Here is a 7,361-nt window from a genome sequence, read left to right as displayed (position 1 = left end):
AATACAAAAGGCACAATGACGACTAAAGTACAAAAGGACTGACACTCTAACTTTCTATGATTTAAACATCTCCTGTGAGTCCAGTTTTAGTTTCCGATGCTTCACTTCAGGTTTAGTGTATCCCTTGGACCTTCTTATTGACGATGAAGCACAGAAATTGCATCGGAATTTAATTGAAAAGTCACAATGCCGACTTAAGTACAAGAGGACTGACACTCTAACTTTCTATGATTTGAACCTCTCCTGTGAGTCCAGTTTTAGATTCCGATGCTTCACTTCACGTCTACTGTATACCCTGGACTTTCTTATTGACGATGAAGCACAGAAATTGCATCGAAATTAATTTCAAAAGGCACAATGCCGACCTAAGAACAGGAGGACTGACACTCTAACATTCTATGATTTGAAGCTCTCCTGTGAGACCAGTTTTAGATACCGACGCTTCACTTCAGGTTTACTGTATCCCTTGGACCTTCTTATTGACGATGAAACACAGAAATTGCATCGGAATTAAATTCAAAAGGCACAATGCCGACTTAAGTACACGAGGACTGACACTCTAACTTTCTATGATTTGAACCTCTCCTGTGAGTCCAGTTTTAGATTCCGATGCTTCACTTCAGGTTTACTGTATCCCTTGGACATTCTAATTTGCGATGAAACACAGAAATAGCATCGGAATTAAATTCAAAAGGCACAATGCCGATTTAAGTACAGGAGGACTGACACTCAATCTTTTTATGATTTGTGCCTCTCCTGTGTGTCCAGTTTTAGATTCCGATGCTTCACTTCACGTTTACTCTATCCCAGGGACGTTCTTATCGACGATGTAGCACAGAAATCGTATCGGAATTAAATTCAAAATGCACAATGCCGACTTAAGTACAAGAGGACTGGCACTCTAACTTTCTATGATTTGAACCTCTACTGTGAGTCTAGTTTTAGATTCCGATGCTTCACTTCAGGGTCACCGTATACCTTGGACCTTCTTATTGACGATGAAACACAGAAATTGCATCGGAAATCAATTCAATAGGCACAATGCCGACTTAATTAGAAGAGGACTGACACTCTAACTTTCTATGATTTGAACCTCTCCTGTGAGTCCAGTTTTAGATTCGAATGCTTCACTTCAGGTTTACTGTATCCCTTGGACCTTCTTATTGACGAAGAAGCACAGAAATTGCATCGAAATTAAATTCAAAAGGCACAATGCCGACTTAAGTACAAGAGGACTGATACTCTAACTTTCAATGACTTGAACCTCTCCTGTGAGTCCAGTTTTAGATTCCGATGCTTCACTTCAGGTTCACTGTATACCTTGGACCTTTCTATTGACGATGAAACACAGAAATTGCATCGGAATTGAATTCAAGAGGCACAATGCCGACTTAAGTACAAGAGGACTGACACTCTAAATTTCTATGATTTGAACCTCTCCTGTAAGTCCAGTTTTGGATTCCGATGCTTCACTTCAGGTTTACTGTATCCCTTGGACCTTCTTATTGACGATGAAACACAGAATTTGCATCCGAAATTAATACAAAAAGCACATGCCAACTGAAGTACAAGACGACTGACACTCTAACTTTCTATGATTTGGACCTCTCCTGTGGGTCTAGTTTTAGATTCCGAAGCTTCACTTCAGGTTTACTGTATCCCTTGGACCTTCGTATTGACGATGAAACACAGAAATTGCATCCGAATTTAACACAAAAGGCACAATGCCGACTTAAGTAGAAGAGGACTGACACTCTAACTTTCTATGATTTGAACCTCTCCTGTGAATCCAATTTGGATTCGGATGCTTCGCTTCAGGTTTACTGAATACCTTGGACCTTCTTATTGACGATGAAGCACAGAAATTGCTTCGCAATTAAATTCAAAAGGCACAATGCCGACTTAAGTAAAAGAGGACTGTCACTCTAACTTTCTATGATTTGAACCTCTCCTGTGAGTCCAGGTTTAGAATCCGATGCTTCACTTCAGGTTTACTATATCCCTTGGACCTTCTTATTCACGATGAAGCACAGAAATTGCATCGGAATTAAACTCAAAAGGCACAGTGCCGACATAAGTACAAGAGGAGTGAAACTCTAAATTTCTATGATTTGAACGTCTCCTGTGATTCCAGTTTTAGATTCCGATGCTTCACCACAGATTTACTGTATCCGTTGGACCTTCTTATTGACCATGAAACACAGAAATTGCATCCGAATTTAATACAAAAGGCACAATGCCGACTTAAGTAGAAGAGGACTGACACTCTAACTTTCTATGATTTGAACCTCTCCTGTGAATCCAATATGATTTGGATGCTTCACTTCAGGTTTACTGTATACCTTGGACCTTCTTATTGACGATGAAGCACAGAAATTGCATCGGAATTAAATTCAAAAGGCACAATGCCGAGTTAACTACAAGCGGACTGACACTCTAACTTTCTATAATTTGAACCTCTCCTGTGAGTCCAGTTTTAGATTCCGATGCCTCACTTCAGGTTTACTGTATCCCTTGGACCTTCTTATTGACGATGAAACACAGAAATCGCATCCGAATTTAATACAAGAGGCACAATGCCGACTTAAGTACAAGAGGACTGACACTCTAACTTTCTATGATTTGAACCTCTCCTGTGAGTCCAGTTTTTGATTCCGATGCATCACTTCAGGTTTACTGTATACCTTGGACCTTCTTATTGACGATGAAACACAGAAATTCGATCCGAATGTAATGCAAAAGGCACAATGCCAACTTAAGTCCAAGAGGATTGACACTCTCAGTTTCTATGATTTGAAACTCTCCTGTGAGTACAGTTTAAGATTCCGATGCTTCACTTCAGGTTTCCTGTATACCTTGGACCTTTTCATTGACGATGAAACACAGAAATTCCATCCGAACTTAATACAAAAGGCACAGTGCCGACTTAAGTACAAGAGGGCTGACACTCTCACTTTCAATGATTTGAACCTCTCCTGTGAGTCCAGTTTTAGATTCCGATGCTTCACTTCAGGTTTCCTGTATACCTTGGACCTTCTTATTGACGATGAAACACAGATATTGCATCCGAATTAAATTCAAAAGGCACAATGCCGACTTAAGTACAAGAGGGCTGACTCTCTAACTGTCTATGATTTGAACCTCTCCTGTGAGTCCAGTTTTAGATTCCAGTGATTCACTTCAGGTTTACTGTATCCCTTGGACCTTCTTATTGACGATGAATTACAGAAATTGCATCCGAATTTAATACAAAGGACACAATATCGACTTATGTACAAGTGGACTGACACTCTCACTTTCTATGATTTGAACCTCTCCTGTGGGTCCAGTTTTAGATTCCGACGCTTTACTTCATGTTTCCTGTATACCTTGGACCTTCTTATTGACGATGAAACACAGAAATTGCATCCGAATTTAATACAAAAGGCACAATGCCGACTTAAGTACAAGAGGACGGACACTCTCACTTTGTTTGATTTGAACCTCTCCTGTGAGTCCAGTTTTAGATTCCGATGCTTCACAACAGGTTCACTGTATACCTTGGACCTTCTTATTGACGATGAAACACAGAAATTGCATCGGAATTAAATTCAAAAGGAACAATGCCGTCTTAAGTACAAGAGGACTGACACTCTAACTTTCTATGATTTGTACCTCTCCTGTGAGTCCAGTTTTAGATTCGGATGCTTCACTTCAGGTTTACAGTATACCGTGGACATTCTTATTGTCGATGAAGCCCAGAAATTGCTTCGGAATTAAATTCAAAAGGCACAATGCCGACTTAATACAAGAGGACTGACACTCTAACTTTCTATGATTTGAACCTCTCCTGTGAGTCAAGTTTTAGATTCCGATGCTTCACTTCAGGTTTAGTGTATCCCTTGGAACTTCTTATTGACGATGAAACATAGAAATTGCATCCGAATTTAATACAAAAGGCACAATGACGACTTAAGTACGAAAGGACAGACACTCTAACTTTCTCTGATTTGAACCTCTCCTGTGAGTCCAGTTTTAGATTCCGATGCTTCACTTCAGGTTCCCTGTATACCTTGGACCTTCTTATTGACGATGAAACACAGAAATTGCATCGGAATTAAATTCAAAAGGCCCAATGCCGACTTAAGTAGTAGAGGACTGACACTCTAACCTTCTATGATTTGAACCTCCACTGTGAGTCCAGTTTTAGATTCCGATGCTTCACTTCAGGTTTACTGTATCCCTATGACATTCTTATTGACGATGAAACACAGATATTGCATCCGAATTTAATACAAAAGGCACAATGACGACTAAAGTACAAAAGGACTGACACTCTAACTTTCTATGATTTAAACATCTCCTGTGAGTCCAGTTTTAGTTTCCGATGCTTCACTTCAGGTTTAGTGTATCCCTTGGCCCTTCTTATTGACGATGAAGCACAGAAATTGCATCGGAATTTAATTGAAAAGTCACAATGCCGACTTAAGTACAAGAGGACTGACACTCTAACTTTCTATGATTTGAACCTCTCCTGTGAGTCCAGTTTTAGATTCCGATGCTTCACTTCAGGTTTACTGATTCCCTTTTACCTTCATATTGACGATGAAGCACAGAAATTGCATCGAAATTAAATTCAAAAGGCACAATGCCGACCTAAGAACAGGAGGACTGACACTCTAACATTCTATGAATTGAAGCTCTCCTGTGAGACCAGTTTTAGATACCGACGCTTCACTTCAGGTTTACTGTATCCCTTGGACCTTCTTATTGACGATGAAACACAGAAATTGCATCGGAATTAAATTCAAAAGGCACAATGCCGACTTAAGTACACGAGGACTGACACTCTAACTTTCTATGATTTGAACCTCTCCTGTGAGTTCAGTTTTAGATTCCGATGCTTCACTTCAGGTTTACTGTATCCCTTGGACATTCTAATTTGCGATGAAACACAGAAATAGCATCGGAATTAAATTCAAAAGGCACAATGCCGATTTAAGTACAGGAGGACTGACACTCAATCTTTTTATGATTTGTACCTCTCCTGTGTGTCCAGTTTTAGATTCCGACGCTTCACTTCACGTTTACTTTATCCCAGGGACGTTCTTATCGACGATGAAGCACAGAAATCGTATCGGAATTAAATTCAAAATGCACAATGCCGACTTAAGTACAAGAGGACTGGCACTCTAACTTTCTATGATTTGAACCTCTCCTGTGAGTCCAGTTTTAGATTCCGATGCTTCACTTCAGGTTTACTGTATCCCTTTTACCTTCATATTGACGATGAAGCACAGAAATTGCATCGAAATTAAATTCAAAAGGCACAATGCCGACCTAAGCACAGGAGGACTGACACTCTAACATTCTATGATTTGAAGCTCTCCTGTGAGTCCAGTTTTAGATACCGACGCTTCACTTCAGGTTTACTGTATCCCTTGGACCTTCTTATTGACGATGAAACACAGAAATTGCATCGGAATTAAATTCAAAAGGCACAATGCCGACTTAAGTACACGAGAACTGACACTCTAACTTTCTATGATTTGAACCTCTCCTGTGAGTCCAGTTTTAGATTCCGATGCTTCACTTCAGGTTTACTATATCCCTTGGACCTTCTTATTGACTATGAAACACTGAAATTGCATCGGAATTAAATTCAAAAGGCACAATGCCGACTTAAGTACAAGAGGACTGACACTCTAACTTTCTATGATTTGAACCTCTCCTGTGAGTCCTGTTTTAGATTCCGAAGCTTCACTTCAGGTTTACTGTATCCCTTGGACCTCCGTATTGACGATGAAACACAGGAATTCCATCGGAATTAAATCCAAAAGGCACAAAGACGACTTAAGTACAAGAGGACTGACACTCTAACTTTTTATGATTTGAACCCCTCCTGTGAGTCCAGTTTTAGATTCCGAAGCTTCACTTCTGGTTTACTGTTTCTCTTGGACGTTCGTATTGACGATGAAACACAGGAATTCCATCGGAATTAAATCCAAAAGGCACAAAGACGACTTATGTACAAGAGGACTGACACTCTAACTTTCTATGATTTGAACCTCTCCTGTGAGTCCAGTTTTAGATTCTGATGTTTCACTTCAGGTTTACTGTATACCTTGGACCTTCTTATTGACGATGAAGCACAGAAATTGCATCGGAATTGTATTAAAAAGACACAGTGCCGACTTAAGTACAAGAGGAGTGACACTCTAACTTTCTTTGATTTGAACCTCTCCTGTGATTCCAGTTTTAGATTCCGATGCTTCACCACAGGTTTACTGTATCCGTTGGACCTTCATATTGACGATGAAACACAGAAATTGCATCCGAATTTAATACAAAAGGCACAATGCCGACTTAGGTAGAAGAGGACTGACACTCTAACTTTCTATGATTTGAACCTCTACTGTGAATCCAAATTGGATTCGGATGCTTCACTTCAGGTTTACTGTATACCTTGGACCTTCTTATTGACGATGAAGCACAGAAATTGCTTCGCAATTAAATTCAAAAGACACAATGCCGACTTAAGTAAAAGAGTACCGACACTCTAACTTTCTATGATGTGAACCTCTCCTGTGAGTCCAGTTTACAATCCGATGCTTCACTTCAGGTTTACTATATCCCTTGGACCTTCTTATTGACAATGAAACACTGAAATTGCATCGGAATTAAATTCAAAAGGCACAATGCCGACTTAAGTACAAGAGTACTGACACTCTAACTTTCTATGATATGAACCTCTCCTGTGAGTCCTGTTTTAGATTCCGAAGCTTCACTTCAGGTTTACTGTATCCCTTGGACCTTCGTATTGACGATGAAACACAGGAATTCCATCGGATTTAAATCCAAAAGGCACAAAGACGACTTAAGTACAAGAGGACTGACACTCTATATTTCTATGATTTGAACCTCTCCTGTGAGTCTAGTTTTAGATTCCGAAGCTTCACTTCAGGTTTACTGTATCCCTTGGACCTTCGTATTGACGATGAAACACAGGAATTCCATCGGAATTAAATTCAAAAGGCACAAAGACGACTTAAGTACAAGAGGACTGACACTCTAACTTTCTATGATATGAGCCTCTCCTGTGAGTCCAGTTTTAGATTCTGATGTTTCACTTCTGGTTTATTGTATACCTAGGACCTTCTTATTGACGATGAAGCACAGAAATTGAATCGGAATTGTATTAAAAAGACACAGTGCCGACTTATGTAATGATTTGAACCTCTCCTGTGAGTCCAGTTTTAGAATCCGATGCATCACTTCAGGTTTACTGTATCCGTTGGACCTTCTTATTGACGATGAAACACAGAAATTGCATCGGAATTGAATTCAAAAGGCACAATGCCGACTTAGGTACAAGAGGACTG

This window comes from Schistocerca americana, unplaced genomic scaffold, assembly GCF_021461395.2.
Source record: "Schistocerca americana isolate TAMUIC-IGC-003095 unplaced genomic scaffold, iqSchAmer2.1 HiC_scaffold_29, whole genome shotgun sequence".
NCBI classification, from domain to species: domain Eukaryota; kingdom Metazoa; phylum Arthropoda; class Insecta; order Orthoptera; family Acrididae; genus Schistocerca; species Schistocerca americana.
This window is presented reverse-complemented; position numbering follows the sequence as displayed.